The sequence below is a fragment of the Pelodiscus sinensis genome, chromosome 26 (assembly GCF_049634645.1).
Source record: "Pelodiscus sinensis isolate JC-2024 chromosome 26, ASM4963464v1, whole genome shotgun sequence".
Taxonomy (NCBI): Eukaryota; Metazoa; Chordata; order Testudines; family Trionychidae; genus Pelodiscus; species Pelodiscus sinensis.
In genome coordinates, this window is record NC_134736.1 from 16,739,581 (window position 1) to 16,756,701 (window position 17,121).

Genomic DNA, 17,121 nt, shown 5'->3' on the forward strand with positions numbered 1-17,121 from the left:
ATCTTAGAGACTAACAAAACATGTAGAATGGTATCATGAGCTTTATACCATCGTGATACCATCTCCGTATTTTGTTAGTCTCTGAGATGCTGCTAGACTATTCGTTGTTTTTTAAGTTTTCCAGTTACAGACTAATACAGCTGGCCCATGACACTTTTGGTGTTATGTGTAAGGGCTGTTTATGGAGTTCTGGGGGGATTATTACAGATATTAAATGTGGGCTCTTCTGATACTTTCATTTTTCATTACTGTAAAGGCTCCTGGAACAGTTTGGCTGGGTTCTTATTGGTAGTCTGTTATAAATCAAATGAAATAATAAACATAATTTAAAAGCCTCACAAAAGCATGAGAGCTTGCTGCAGAATGGGAATAACCAAGTACATTTTAGCATTATCTCTGAGCTTCTGTTCTGTCTTGTAACACTGTCAATGCTTGAACATGAGCCTGGGGCAGGCTAGCTGCAGCCAACGAGGGAGAATGTTTAATAGCTCTGCTGTAAATGTAAAGAGTGTCTTGTCACTAGATTTCGACAGATTGGTTTGGATGAGTGTAAATGTCTGACTTCTAACATGCACTCTTCTAAAGGTATTTAGCAATCAGCAGCATTTCGCACCTTAAGGTAGGTTGAGGAGTCAAAGCTGTACAGGGGCCAGTGCTTCAGAAAAAAGGCCCTTTCTGCAAGAACTTTAACAGCAAATTCATTTCCTAGCAGCCTAATGTTTATATACTGCCATTCCTTGCTCCTCAGGGCACCTGCTACAAGAAGTCAAATGGGAAATTCCTACATGGTTTGCAGCAGTGGAAGGGCAGGTGCGGAGGCAGATGGTTGTGCCGTGGAAGGTGAGAAGGGGTCAGCAGGAGGGATTGCTGTGAGGTTGAGTGTATCTGTAAAAGCTCATGAAAAATACTCTCTGACCGATCTCGACTAAACCAGGGCTTCCTTTGTTTGATGGCTGGTGGCACTCTTCAGCCCACTGAAGTGAATGGAAATAATCCCCTTGTCCTCAAAATATGACCATGGAGTCATTAAATGGTATATCCTTTCAGCAGCCCAGTGAAGGAGAGAAAGGTTACTGCAAATCCTTGCTAACCACAAACATTCACTGAATTTCAGATTTTCAATGAAACAACAACAATAAAAGTTTTTTTTCCCAAAGGGGGAGAAGGAGAAAGGAAATAGGAGGAAAAAAGAAAGATGAGAAAAACCCTAAAAATGAGAATTGAAAATATTTGTTTAGGTTGAAAAGCCATTTTTTAAATATTTTGAAAAAAGAGTGAAAAATGTGCAGCCAGCTCTCACACAGTGTTATCATTAGACAGATATAGCCCACTGGACTTTCTTTTAGGGCCAGACAGAAAGTCAACAGGATTTTTTCCATTGTCTTCAATTGACACTGGCTCATAGTGTTCCCTCAAGAAGATATTCACCCTGTGCAAAGGACCAGAATGAAAACCTGGGTACTACCCAGATCCTTACACAGGCCTTGTGCTGGCTCTGTAATATAGCCTTTGCTGATTGTTGTAATTCCTTATCCATATATATAGGGACTTTCAACTTGAAGAGTCATTAGCTACATACAAGAATTCTCTTGCCCACCGCAGAGCTGCCCTTTTGGCATGGCCAGTGTTCAGCAGAGCTACCCTTCTCTCGTCCTCCAAAGGAATTTCAAATGTATTGTTTGTACTGTGCTATTGCCAAACGGTATGTCTACACTACAGTGTTATTTCGAAATATCTTATTTCAAAATAGTTACGTGTCTACACACAAAATGCATTTCGATATAGCATTTTGCTATTTCAAAATAGCGCGTCCACACTGAGTAGACTCTGAATTGCATTTAAGGCTGGCCGAAACCAGTTCTGGCAGGGCACCAGGTCAGGACTTACTGTGTGGGGCTGCTGCCTGAGGCTGAGGTCTGTGCTTAAAGGGACCCCCCCCCCCCCCCCAGACAGCCAGTTCTCAGGTTTCCCTGCTTGCTTGTCCTACCTCTATGAGGGACAGCAAAGCATTTTGTCTCTGCGTGCTCTGGTTGCCCTTACTCGGGACACCACAGCACTCTGCAATATGGAGCCAGAGCTGCCCCTGGGCACTCTGGTGCTTCTCTTGGATGCATTGCTGTGAGCCTGGCTGCACTTGCTGCAGGCTGCCATCCAGGAGGTCCATCGGGAGGCTGTCAGTATCCGGGAGGAACTGCGGGAGAGCTTCCACCCTGAAGAGCACTAAGAGCCTCCCTGGTCTGCCCCACTGGAGGCTTGTGCCTCATTCCTCCCTCACGCCTTCCACTTATCCCTCCCTAACCCCCCTTCCTGATGTCAAATAAAATACACGTATTTTCATGAATACAAACTCTATTTAACAAAACTGGGGGGGAGGGAATGAAACTCTGGTGAGACTGGGGAAATGAGGCAGGAGAGGGGAGAAGAGAGGGTGGGAGGGCACGGGAAACTTGGGAGGAGGGAGCTGGAAGGGGGAATCAAGGGGAAGAAGGGGGAGGGGAAGCTCAGGGCTCAGGGTCTTGCCAGACCAACTTGATTGTCATGCAAACCTACTCCTGGTTCGCTTGTGGCCTTTGGTGGCCAGGCTGATGGCTATCCTGCCACAGATGGCTGCATTCCTCCATCTAGTGCAGAGATCATGGATGTTGGGGGCATCCCCCCCACAAACCTGAATAAGGTCCATGATCTCCACCCTGGACCAGGAAGGCGCCCGCCTTCTCCGGGCCCTGGCAGGCTCCTGGGAGCCGGCAGACTGCTCCTGGGGAGCGGTGGAGGGCTGGCTGCCAGTGGCTTGCTGGCTCATGTTTTGGGGCCACTGGGTCAGGGACAGTGACTGCTGGCTCTGGGCTGGCAGGCTTGGAGCTGGCATAGACACTGTGGCCAGAGTCAACCCCTTTAAGGGCTCCGGGGGGGGGGGGGGGGAGAGAAGAGTTCTTGGTTGAGGCTGGAGTGGCCACCAGGGCACCCTGGGAATGCTGGAGGCCCCCTATTTTGATATAAGTGTCCACACAGCACTTATTTTGAAATAGCTATTTCGACTTTGGCATTATTCCTCGTAGAATGAGGTTTACCACATTCGAAATAAGCACTCCGCTATTTCAAATTTATTTCAAAATAGCACTTTGGCTGTGTAGACACTAGGAAAGTTATTTCAAAATAAGGGTTGTTATTTCGAAATAACTTTGGTGTGTAGACATACCCTAAGAGAATCAAGCATAGATAAGGGCCTTATTGTTCTGGGTGCTACACAAACACAGAACAAAAAGCCAGTCCTCTATCACATAGAGCCTACAAGCTCTTCCTGAAGATTCACCCTTCATATGTTGCTTCTCCTAAGGCACAAGAGGAGTTCTGGTTTGTATTCCCTTTGTTTGTTTGCTCCTTGTGCTTTTCAGATTGCAAGCTTTTCAGGGCACGAGCATTTTTTTTCCAAATATGCCTATGCAGCACCTACCAACATGGAAGCCTCAATAAAGATGAGGGCCCTCAAGTTCTATGGTAATAATATTTCAAATAATGTGGCAAATATTTATCATGACCGACGGATTATTAATCATTATGTAGCATAAATTGTTAATCATTCATTTTAAACCATACAACGGTCAACCTCCCAGTCAGTTACACAAGGAGTCATGAGACGTTTAATGTGCACATGTGGTCAGGACATTGGTCTTCCGGAATCCAATCCCAATATTGGTGCATTGGTTAAGAGCTTACTCCGAGAGGATTCCACATTCTGTCTTGAAAATCACACATAATTAGTCCTGTATTCTACTCTTGAACTTCTTCTTAGACCTGCTTCTACAATTCCACTGACTTTTGTGGGAGATTTGCCTGTGCAAAGAGCGATAATATCCCCAACACAGGGGAATCACTTATCACAGACTGGATGATGAATAAACTCTTTTGAGGTTTGTTTAATAGACGTAGAGAGTTTTCCAGTAACATAACATGAATGTGGCCAGAGGCTTTTATTCAATTAAGAATAATTTTCCAAGTCCTGCAAACTGATGATGGAAATTAGTAAATGGAAGTTTTCACACAAAACCTGAGGGATGTGCTCTTATCACTAGGCATTCATTACTTTGGACTAAGAGTCATCCCTTTTATTCTGGTTTCATTTCTCCAGGGTGGAGATGTCCAGTGACCTGAGAGAGTTTAATTATTCTCTCTCGGAATGCTTCTATGTAAAAAAAAAAAAAAAAAAAAAAAAAAAGACGGAACTTAATGTTAGCGAAAGAGGCAACAGCACAAGAGACTAGAACTGGTCAAAAGTTTTCTGAATCAAAATTTGTTTTGACAGCATGCAAACATCCCCCGCCCCCCAAAAAAATCTATTTTCTTTTCTTTTGATTGAAAAGCAAAAACTTCAAAATCAAAATAACATCTGTTCTTTCAACAAATCACCCAAAAACTGATAATTTCATCCTAAAAAATTGTTGAAGATTTTTTCTGTGGGGGAAAAAAATCATTGCTATTGGAGATTAACATCCTTTATTGATCAGGTAGAGCAGGGGTGGGAACCTAAGGCAGGCTTGCCTGGATCTGGCCCTCGAGGCTCCGGGCTCCCCCCTAGCATCGGGGAATCCACGTTGGCACTCCAAACCCCTTGCCATCCTCCTGTGGGGCTGGAGCACACAAAATCTACTAGTCTGCCCCCCCCTCCCCAGGCTCTGGTGTGCAAGGGGAATGTGGGGAGTGTCCTTCTTCGTAGTCAGGGGCCACGTCAGTGAAGGTTTTGTTTTGTTTTGTTTTTTGCTTCTCACTTGTGTGTGGCCCCTGACTGATTTTTCTGTGGGCCAGTGGCCCCCAACTCAGAAAAGGTTCCCCACCCCAAGGTACAGCAGTGGCACTAGCAAGCTGACATTCCGTCAGAGGGCCCCGTGTCATAGGTGTGGGAAGTGAAGGCGTGTGGGCTGCTGCAGCACACCCAGGTTTTGTACTCAGCTTCCATGTGTCTGTGGGCTGGCTCTGCTGCCAACCAACCACTGGCTTTGCCAGTTCAGGATCCCAGGTTCTGGTTCCTCCAGCTCCACTAGCTTCACCACAATCCACGAGCCTTTGGGCTGCGCTGGCCCGTGGGGTCCCATTGCCTACCAGCTCTGCTCCTGTGGGTTTCATCGCCTACTGGCCCTGCCAGTCCCAGGCCACTGGTCCTGGAGGCTCTGCTGCTGTCCAGGGTTCTGCTACCAGCCTGGGGCTCAGCAGCTGCCCCCAGTCATGGCCCCAGTCTGGGGCAGTGAGGGGCTAGGGTTGCCAACTCTCCTGGACCATATGTACTGGATGCCATTGCTAGGTAGTCCAGGAGAGCTGGCAACCAGCAGAGGGGCACAAAATAGTTGCAAGAGGGGATGTAACTCAGTACCCTCACCCTAAACATTGTTCTAGTGCCACAGTAAGGTTTGTCAATCTGATTATTTGTATTGTGGACAGCATCTAAGAGCCCTGGTGACAGACCAGGAGCCCACAGCTCCAGGTCACGTACAAACACAGAACAACAATGACAAAATGGCTCCAGTCCCAATTAGTTTACAATGTAAATACTCGTGATGTTGAGGGACCACAGCAATTGAGGAGACGTAAATTCTTTCTCTGTGCTCCTTCCACCTTTGGTATCTCTGCTGAGACTCCCCAAAAAGTGGCCAATCAGTGACAGCTGTTGAGGTGTAATGTAGACATCGATTTGTGTCTGAGCTGGATTTAGGTCATTTAACTTAGGCCACCAAACAGCAGTGAGATGGGAATTATGTTGTTTGGTGCCCTCAAAGGGCTGATAATCTTTGTGGTTTTAAAGACAGTAAAAGAGAAGGTGGTGGGTGAGAACATCAGTAGTGAATGAGACACAGGGTAACTAATAAAACAGACAACAAAGCTCAGAAAGGGTGCAGAAATGAGAGTTTTGAGGGTATAATACAAGGGTTGAGACTGATTTTCTAAGATTTCAGAGCAACTAGTTTGGTTCACTAGTATGGTTCACATCTTCATACCTACCTAGGCAGGTGCTTATCTGGCTCCCCTATGCCAACATATGTGAGCATCACACTAGAGATCCTCATAGTACCCTTGTCAGGGAGGCAAGATTATTATTAACGATACAGATTATTATTAATTATGTTATTAACAAACTTTTATTTTGTGGCAGCCCCTAGAAGGCATCCAGTTGGGGGCTCGCTTGAGATAGTTGTACAGGGGAAATGAGAGCTGTGGAATTCAGACAGATGGAGATTAAGCGAGTTGCTGAAAGGTATATTGGAAACGGTAGAACTAGGGATTCACCACACTTGGAGTCGCACTCCAGTGTCTTCTCCACAAGATCCTCCTTCCCTCATATTCTGCCACAGCTCTTACAATGATATTCTGCCTTGTCCTTTATTTCTTTGGGGATCATGTGACTTACACAGACTTTTTCCCCTTTCTGCTGCCATCAGTCCAAATCAGGACATTCTCACCATGCAGGAAAGTTGATGAGAATGGGATAGAAAGACCAGTGCTGTCATTCGAAGACTTGTGTATGTGTTCCTAGTCCAAAGCATTTTTTGGGGGGGGGGGGAGGGGCATTTCCTCTAACTTCAGTGAGTTCTGGATCAGGCTTCTACTACTCAGATAGTGGCACTGAAGGAGGAAGCCCTTCTTTATTCACTGATCGATACCACTTAGGAAACTGCAAGACAAGCTCTGTCACATCACACCTGACCAGAAAAGAATATTTTTAGGGGTGAGAGAAGCTGGTGTCCTGGCATCTGTGTCCTATTTAGTCCTTAGTGTCTCTGTGAAGAGTACTGACAAAAATGGCCATTAATGCCAAGTCCACTTAGAATGAGACTGAGGCCAAGTCTACTGGCACTTTACAGCACTGTTACTTTCAGGCTCACGGGTGTGAAAAAACACACACACACTCACCCTCCGAGCGCAACAAAGTTACAGTTCTGTAAAGCACCAGTGTAAGCCAGGCTACAGTGCTGGGAACCACACTCCCAATGTGGTTAGCTATCCCCTTTACAGAGGTGGTTTATATAGAGAGCTTGTGCCATGCCCACACTTTCAGTTTAAAGTATGCCTGCAGCAGGTGTATACAAAGCTTAAGACCTATCAAACTTATTACATCCATGCTAATGAGCAACCATCTGATGGCGACTACGGTTAACTCTCAAACCTCAGGATTTATACAAGCCACCTGAGGACAAAAAACGTTCACACTCTTAAAACTCGATAGATAATCATGGTTGACAATGATAATCCTGTCCTTCAAAGCTCCTGCAACCCCTCCCAGCACTGTCTCATCTCTAAATTTTATAAGCATTCTCTCCACTCCATGACTCAAGTCATTAAGGAAAATACTGACTAGTATTGGACCCAGCACTGACATCGGTTGGATCCCTCTAGATGCACCTTTCTAGTCTGAGAGCAAACCATTCACAAGTACACTCTGAGTAGGTAACAAAGCTCCTACAAATTCACCCAGTAACTCCTGCATCAATGCATGTCTTATGGAAGAACTACGGTCTTGTTTTTAGAAAAATGTCCAATTTTAATTTAAAGTCTTCAAATTATGAAGACTCTTCCATATCCATAGGTAAGTAGTTCTAAAAGTTAGTTCACCTCACGGCTAAAAATTTTCATCTTATTTCGAGCTTAAATTTAGCTAACTTTGGATCTCAGCCATTGGATTTTGTTATGACTTTGGACCCTGTAGGTGAGGTCTCAGTAAATTTCCATGTGTTTAGGACTATTTGGATCTTGCTTCACAGCAATTACTGATGATGAAGAAGTGCCTTCTTAAGAAAAAAGTCACTGCAGAGTTCTGCCAATTTGGCCCACTCCCCTGCACTATATAAGGGAGTCAGAATCTTCTGATTGGTTACTGTAATATGTATTACCAGTCAGAAAGGTCTGGTTCTTAAGGGATAATGAGCATAATAGAAATTCAGATAAGTTCAGATGAGCTCTTCCACCAATGTTCCCTCTAATCTTTTCCATCCATGTGTGGATTTTTTCCATCAATGTGCAGAATATTTGTGTGTGCACCCAGGCCTGGGCAATTGTGCACCACCAATAGAAACAAGAAAACTAGCTGTGGGCACTCTGCTAATCAGCTAGTTGGCATCTGAATCACTCCTCCCAAACCCCAAAAGTTGATAACTCCCCCAAGTCATGTTCAGACAAATTATATATTCCGTCCTGTTACAGAAATTTCAGTGTGTAAGAATCAGTAATTTTTTGCAAGCACTGCCATACTTATCACTCCAAATCAATACATTTCAGGTTTGTTTTTTAATAATAATTGTGTGGATCTCTCGCTCAAAAAAATCTTCCATTACAAAAGCTAAATGAGATGAATAACCCCTGACAGAGCAAGGAGGCGATCACACTAAATTGAATCCAGTCAATTTTAACATTCACAGTGCTAGCGGCAATTTTAGACAGAGTGTAAACGTAATGGAAAAAACATATTCCTGAAGCTGACTTACAGAAGTCTGTATTTGGGGCCTTAATGATGATAAATCAATGATCTAGAAAATACAATCCCTTTCCTATTAACCAGATGGGCGCGCAAATTCTCCACAGACTCCAAGACGTGAGGACCAAAAATTTTCAATTAGCATTTTACATCCCACTACCTTACAATTATAAGTAATTAGATTGGAACATAGTGCAGACACACGCATTTGCACTCAAACGGTCTCTCTCTCTTTATATATAGTGCATTTATATTATGTTTATATATATATATATATATATATATATATATATATATATATATATATATATATAATGTCAAGCTCCCAATTGATATAATCCTTTAATTCAGTTGAGAGATTCTCTGCTAACATCATAAGAGATGCACTGAGGCAGAACTCTGAAATTGAATTACCACCTTTGTATTGAGCTGAAGAGCATGGCGGTGATTACAAGGTCCTGCCTCAGCTACTTCTCCAGTTTGAGCTTAGCTACCCTAATGATGCCTGTTATCTCCTGTTCCATCAGACACAGGTGCCTTGCTAATAGGCTGCCATGTATGCTGTCTTCATTTGCCCCTGAGCACACAGACAATGTTAACTTTTGGCTGACCAAGATTTTTTTTTTTTTAAGATGTTGCGAGGAGGGGGGTGGAAGGAAGCTCAGGCAATAAAATGCTGACACGGTTGATGTCAATAGCAAAACTACTTCCATTAACTTTAATGTGGCAAGGATTTCACACAGAATCAGGGAAAGTGACACCACTTCAGGCTGGTCTATTGGTAGACGGCGAGGGGCAGAATGTGATAGTGATGGGGCAGAGTGCACAGTGCCTTACTGCTTCAGTATCTTCCGAGGAGTCGGTAGCTCTTTGTTAGTCTAATATCATAGAACTAAAGGTTGAATTTCTCTAACCCAGCAGCCTCTGGTTCAGCAACATTCGTAGTCCAGCATGATTTTAGTTATCTAGATGTCCACTTATTATGGGTGTGGTCAAGTTTCCCACGTCTCAAAGTTTGTGTACAGTCAACAACCTAGCTCTCAGTATTCTGTGCTGCTTTAGGTCTAATTTACCTCTAAATTTCTTCTAAGAGCCCCGTAATCAGTGGCAGTGTTGATAATGCTGCTAGACAATATTGTCTTCCCATGGTTTGGTAAATTCTCTAGTTGCCAGACTAAAGAGGTACAATCTGTAGAATTATTCATAAGATTCTTGTGTAAGCTTATGTTAGAGGATCCAAACATTACTGAGCATGGGATTTTATGCCTTAGATCAACATGCGGCCTGTGGGCCATATGCGGCCTGCAGCCCATTTGTTTGCAGCCCACGGCGTGGTCTGGGATTATGTGGGGCTCAACACGCTGCCCGCCACTGAGAACATGCTCCACAATGGTGAGGCGGCTCCCAGGCAGGGTGAACATTGAAAGATGCAAGTAGATGGGCTGTCTGGAACAGATGCGTACAGGGGGTCAGTGTTTCTAGCCCCCAGGGAGGAGGTACCAGCAATATAAACAAGGGGCATTGTGGGAAGTGCTTTATATTCATGCCCATCAGTGTGAAAGAAGCTATTTGCATATATATGTGCATGTATATGCAACCACTCTTAAGCTGCGGCCTTCGGCATGTGCTGTATCATTGTGGCTTCCAAAGCTGAGTAGCCCTGCCTTAGATATTAACCCATAGTATGCTGGCATTTTCCAGACACTCAACTGGTGGAGAAACCTTTTTTCCAATAATAATGAGACAAAAGTATCTGAGGTACTTGAGACTTGAAAACAACTGTGTTGTCCCTGTTGACCAATATTGTATATAAATCTACTATCAAGATATATGGAGCCAGTTCCTTACATGGTGAAATTCAACATAGTTCCATGGATTTCAGTCAACTTACACCAAGGATTGAGCCAATGTATTTTAATGATTCCAAACTTGTTAATGAACAGGACATAAAGGGGTCAATTTGCAAAAGTATAGCCACCCTTGATCAAGCTCAGTTAGCAGGCACAATACTTGTGTCCACATTTTGCAACCATAATTAAATTGTCGGTATGGATTTGAGAACTTGAACTTTTACTTTGGGATTTTCAAAGAAACCCCAATGCCTTTTGAAACTCTAAACTAAATTCTATATATATCCCTGATTCTCATTTATGCTAAGGCCCCCTTACACTACTCTAGCAGAGTATAATGCCAAAGCAGCGTAAAGGGGCCTTAATATAACTGCTAATCAGGACTATGATTTTTATTTTAATCTTGACTATTTCCTACACATGGAAAAACTGTGCAATGCTGTGAACAAGCTTTAAACCCAAATCTGGATGATTTCACCAGCTGCAGTGTAAGATGAGGACTAATTTACTAAATGGAGCTAACAGGTACACACAAATTATTCTGTATGCCCTGGTCTGCACTAGGGCTTTATTTCGAAGTTCCTCCTCCTTAGTCAAATGAATAAGTGGAGGGTCCATTATTTCGAAATAACAGGCTGCTTATTTAGAAATCTGTACTCCTGCTTTTCTCGGGGAATAACGCTAATTTCAAAATAGTTATTAGTATGGATGCTCCGGTGCAGCAATTTTGAAATAACTAGTCCCCAGCATAATTCGAAATAATTATTCCCCAGTTCTTCCTGGAGCTCTAAGTCAAGGTAGCATGTCCACATTAATGGAGCCTGCCTCAGACTAATTTTGAGGCTTCCCTGTAGTGTGGACATGCTATTTTGATTTTGTTATTTGGGGAGTTATTAAATCGAGTTTAGTTATTTCAAAATAATTTCCTAGTGTAGACATGCCCTATGAGAGCCTGAAATGTTTTCATTCATTAGCTGTTCTAAATAAAGTCCCTCATGGTAATGTACCTTAGGTGCAGTGGTTAGCCCATCGTTATTGCAACAGTGTTGTGCCTGGTGCAGCTCTCTGTCATTTTCCAAAGGCAAATAGCTCAACGCTGAGAAATCTGTTCCTTAGAAGCTAGTCGAAAGAGCATAGTCAGATTGATGTGAAAAAGAACCACATGTCTCCACAAATTCAACTTGTAGAAAACTGAAGGTGTGGAGATCCTGGTTTAATTTTAAAGGGGTTCTGTCAGGATGAAACCCATATACTAGAGCGGGTCAGAAAACAAATGAAATTTATTAATAAGGGAAATTTTCTCAAAAACATTTCTATTTTTTAACAAGATATACCAAATGTTCTAAAAGTTTTCACCTGTGTTACTAGCAACACTACAGATTATTAAAACTGAAAGAGGTGTAACAATCAACCATCACTTTTTATAACACAATGAGTAGTTACACTAACCTTGCAGTTAGAATGTAATCTAGTTTTGTTTTCCAATAGACAATCAATGCTGATTCATATGACAGGAAAGTTAACTTTGTGATTACCTAGCTTCCTTTGAACTTACTTTTAATATTATGCTACTGGAACCCAGGTATTTCAACTGAGTTGTATTTGTGTATTTATTCTCAGTCTTTTAAGTAAATGCTTTGGTTACATATATTAGTGGTAATTTCAGACAGCCTACAGGAAAAAGTACAACTGTATTATAGTTGCTGGGTAACTACGTTATATAATAAAATATGGCCAAATGTAATTTACTTTTCCACATGCTTTCTATTTAGTTTTTGCACTTCCAAATCCATCTAGAGCTTTTAAATGTCCTTCACCAACACAGTATGAGAGTGATTCACATTTTAAAAAACGTATTCATTCTTGCAACACTCCTGTGAGAAAATGCTACCATCTCCATTACACAGATAAGGACACTGAAGCACAAAGAGATTAACTGACTTGCCCAAGGTCAGAGCAGAACTGACTCAAAGCCTTCAAGTTCCAAACTAACATGCTAACCAGTGTACAATCCACTAGAATGACTACCCTTGCTGCCTGGATCTAAGTCTCGTCTCACTCAGCTTATGGAAAAATTCCATCAAAACTTTTTCTTGAGGGAAAATGAGGTAGTAAGATATTAACAAAAAACAATGGAAAGAATGTGCTTTCCTTGAAAACCTTTCATTTTTTTCTCACTGGAAAACCAAAAGGATTAATTTGTGAACAGAATTCTGTTAAAAATATTCAAAATATTTCCAGGTTTTTGATTAAGCATTTTAATATTCCAACTGTTGTAGTAAGTTGAGGCTCTATTAATAAGTCCATCTCCCTGATCCTTCCGAGGGTGAACCCTTGCACCCATACTTAGATTAACTTGTGAACCCATGTTTTCTCTGCCACACAACTGTAAGGGCAAATGTAGAGGCTATTTCTGAAAACATCTCACACAGTGGTTTCTTATGTCTCTGTTGGAAACTGCTATTCTTTACTATCCTCTGAAAGGTGAACACATTGATTCATTTTCTGTCCTACACTAAGATCCATGTGGTACATGATGTAGAGAGCTTCATTCTTAAGTTGTAACAGTTCTTGTCCCAACTCAAATTAGAACAGCCTAATGGCTGCTCTAACTTCCAAAAGCTGTCTAAGGTCTATACAGATGCTCTCAGCCTAGGTCGACAGCTTTGGGTCTGCAGGGTTCATGCTAGTGTTCTAAAAATAGCTGTATAGACCATGCTTTGAAATTGTAACTCTGGATTCACAGCCCAAATTCCAGCCCAAATCTGGACTGGAGGAGGAGGGACTTGCTTCTGCAGGTTGTGCCGATGCACCCTAAGGGACCATGTATCCATCTTCTCCCTTGCCCTGCATGCTGCTGTCATGTTACTGATGCTGTAGTGGAGTGCCTGGCATAGTAACTAGCTCTGCCAATTGTGCACCTGCCAAGAGTTCTTTCTTGCTTAGGGAATTATCTGGATATCTGGAGTCATATTCTGGTCCCTTTGACAGCACAAAGGGCAAGGTACTCAGGGAAAAAATCTGGTCTGCAGAATTCAGCCTTCCCAGCCACAAAAGAGGGTGCTTGGACTCCTACCCCATTTTCTATCCTGTACGTATTCTAGACTGTCATTTTTTCTGGATCCTTAATTTCATGATTGCAAGCACATATGAGAATGAACAGTTTGGTGACAAGCTAGTGCAAGATGGATCGATACATCCTCCCTCCCCACCCCACTGACTGCAAAAAGTCCAGCAGAGATATTTTCAAGCCAATGGAAGCCTCATTAATTATTCATCCATTCCCAAGTCAGTAGGTACCAGTAAATGAACTTGTCACACTGTTTTGATTTCTAAACTCCCCCATCTTCCCCGGGAGAAAAATGTGAAGGCAAAGTCTATTACCTGGGTTTTCAGGTACCTAGGCTCATAATGGGCTGTTACTATGGTTACTCTGTAATCTAATGGTTGGCATTAAGTGTCATTCATTCTTTACATCCTTGTTTTTGTTCACATAGCACCACTGATCATTGTTCTATTTTGAAAAAGAAAGAACTAAATACTGAAGTCTTTGTTCTGGCAAAATGCCCATTGGCCTCAATAAGAATGCAGCCTGAGGAAAGACAATGACATAGGATCCTAGGGCTGGAAGAGACCTTAGGAATCATCCAGTCCTGCCCCCTGCCCAAAGCAGGACCAACCCCAACTCAATCATCCCAGCCAGGGCCTTGAGGATGGAGATTCTCATCTCCCTACGGAACCCATCCCAGTGCTTCACCACCCTCCTAGGGAAACAGCTTTTCCTAAAATCCAACCTAGACCTGTCCCACTGCAACTAGAGACCATTGCTCCTCACTCTGTCACAACCGAGAACAGCCTCTTTCCATCCTCTTTGGCACCCCCCTTCAGGAAATTAAAGACTTGGGTAGCAATAGATAACCAATAGGATTTTGAGGCTCCATGACAGTAACTGCTATTGTAAAAATTGATCACTGGACTGGGGTCAGGAAGGAATTTCGTCCCATTGCATATTTGCAGGGACTAGAACTGGGAATGCCTGGAAAAATCTTAGCTTTCCTTAAGAGCACAGAGCAGGGATTCTCTTTTAAGGGCAATAATGGCAGCAACAACCACTTACCCCATATGTAGAGCCTGCGTGATACAAAATTGGCATCCGCATCCATATCCATATCTACAAAAATGAGCCGCAGCTACCCGCATCCATATCTGCAAATGTGGGTACCTGAAGATATGAAGACGATATACACACACATTTGCAGGTTTCTAGATACAAAATTTGTATCTGCATCTACATCTGCGAAAATGAGCCACAGATGTCCACATCCATTCCCGCAGATGCAAAGTGGATATCCATGGATTTGCAGGGCTCTACCTGTGTCTAGTGTAGCATTCTACAGGTTGACACTGTCATACAAAATTCATCAAACATGTGACACCTTTCTTGGGATGAGGCCTAAATATCAGATTAGAACCCTGATGAGATTGCACTCCAGCTTCCTTGCCAGACCTTGTTCCTTTTCAGCACCTGGCATTATCCTAGGTATTGTGCCACTGCACATTGCAAATGAAGAAAGCTAGCAAAGCTGCATTTATTCAAACTCTCAAGCATGGAAACCAAAACAAATGTTGCTAACTTTGGGTTCAGGTTCTCTAATTTGGCTGTTAATAGGGCAGACTGTCTCTTTGGTTCTAGTACAGATTAATCCATAGCTCCTCCTTCCCAACTACTTTCCTGAAACAAACAGACCATGTGGACTACTATTCTTTGTGCTAAGGAGGAGAGTCTGAGTGGTCAAAGCAGCTTAGGAGGTTAACAGTGCTGCCAGCTCTGTGGAACCACTAGTCACCTGTGAATGATGAAATACAAAATGAAAAGTGAAAGTGCCTGCCCGGTGAAGAAAGCCGGAGGAGGAGAGAATCCACAAGCACAGTGATGTTGTGGTCTCTGCCAAGCCAGCAGCTGTAACATTCCACAAAAGTGCAATCAGAAAATCTTACAAGCAAGAACCAGACAGCAAAAAATACAGCTACAGCATGTGTCTATGAGATTTAGTACTTTCAAATAATCATTCATTTCTATTTGGATCATAATGTTGCTCTTTTCTCCACTCAAAAGCCAATGAAAGAGTTTGAGTGCATGGTACATACAGTTTACACAATTATGATCATGCAATAGAATCACACAACACATTCAGGAGTGCCCAAATACACACACACACTTAGACATCTGTATGCACATCATAGACTCATCCACTCCCTGAGAACATACATATGCAAATAAATCCCACATGCATTCACACCTAACACACAAATGATAAAGCCATGCAAGCCAGTGCACTAATGTACACACAGCACACACACATATGTGTTGTAATTTTTTGTCTGCTGCTATAGGCAACATTGTTTTCACAGTAGCTAGTGTGCTAAAATACCTATCTAGTAATGTACACTCTAATTTTTTTCCATCCATGCGCAGAATAAATTTTTATGTGCACCAATGCATGTGTTTATATCCATCACCAATAGAAACACATACTGATGGCTAATCAGTTGAGTGGTACCTGAATCTCTACTGACTGGCCACCCAAGTGCTCAGCTTACAGGGGAACACCATAACATCTAAGCAACTAAACTGACACATGCTCGAGACGAAAACTAAATGCATGAGGATCCTTTCTGGATGGGTGATCTGAACTTCCACATGTGGAATATTGATAATTTTTGAGAGACAGAAAACAAACACCTACTTGGGTCCCAATTCTGCAGCACATAAATATTTCTGTTCTGATTCCAGTTGTCTTTTGAAAGCCAGAACAGTACCTTTTGTTGATGAGGAAAGGTCACAAGACTAAGGGCAGTGCACACAGTAAAGCTGCCTCTTCAAACAAGCACTTTTGACCCCTTGTCAATACACATATTCAAGTTTTACGTTACTTTGCTGCTAGATCCTTGATCAGGTGGGGAGAAAGCAGAGGCAGGATCTTTCACACTAGTTTCCTCAAAGGCAAGAACATTTCCATTTTATCTGCAATTCTAAACCTGCCTGCTGGGCTAGCAAGTGAAGACATATTTACATTAGAAACTTCCACTTATGTGGATAGTCCATACTCCAGAGATATAGGGGTCCCCCTCTCCCACCACTGGTTCAATGATTAGAGCAGGGAAATGAAAGGCAGAATTCCTGGATTCCATTTTGAACTCCACTACTTATTCCCTCTGTGACCTTGGATAACGCAGTTACTCTAGTGCTGTGATTCAACGTCTCCATTTGTTAAATGGGGATAATAGCTGTTGCTGTGACAGGTTGAAAAATGGTGATTTTTTAAAGGAAAGATTTTGAAACATTTTCATGAAAAATAGTTTAAAGATAATTTAAAACTCCATCCATCTCTAACCACTTATTATTTACACCAGTGATCCCTGGAAGCTGTGCGCTTGAGTGGCCAGCCAGGAGAGATTCAAATGCCATCCAGCTGATTAGTAGAGCTCTCCCAGCAGGCAGCATGTGTGTCTACTCGTGGTGCACATGCACATGTGCCTGGAGGTAGCACATAACATTTATTCTGCACATGGATGGAAAAAAATCAGAGGGAACACTGGTTCTGGGCAATGTTTTCCTTCTAATCTTTTCCACCTATTCTAATATACTAATATAATAATATACTAATATACTAATATAATAATGTTAGTATGTGCAGCAATGAAACATGTGCGAATGTGCACCACCAGCGGAAACTAAAAACCCTAGCCGTGGATGCTCTGCTAATCAGCTGGGCAACATCTGAATCTCTCTGAGGAACTATTATTTAAATGTGT

The 17,121-nt window shown here is 42.6% G+C and overlaps 1 long non-coding RNA gene across 1 annotated transcript in view; it reads left to right on the plus strand.

Moving 5' to 3' along the window:
• Positions 1-759: 759 nt before the first annotated feature.
• LOC142820519 (uncharacterized) overlaps positions 760-17,121 on the plus strand; it is a 124,243-nt gene continuing 107,881 nt past the window's right edge. Inside the window, exon 1 of the long non-coding RNA XR_012897743.1 lies at positions 760-840. This is a non-coding gene — a long non-coding RNA (uncharacterized LOC142820519). The remainder of the gene's footprint in view (positions 841-17,121) is intronic.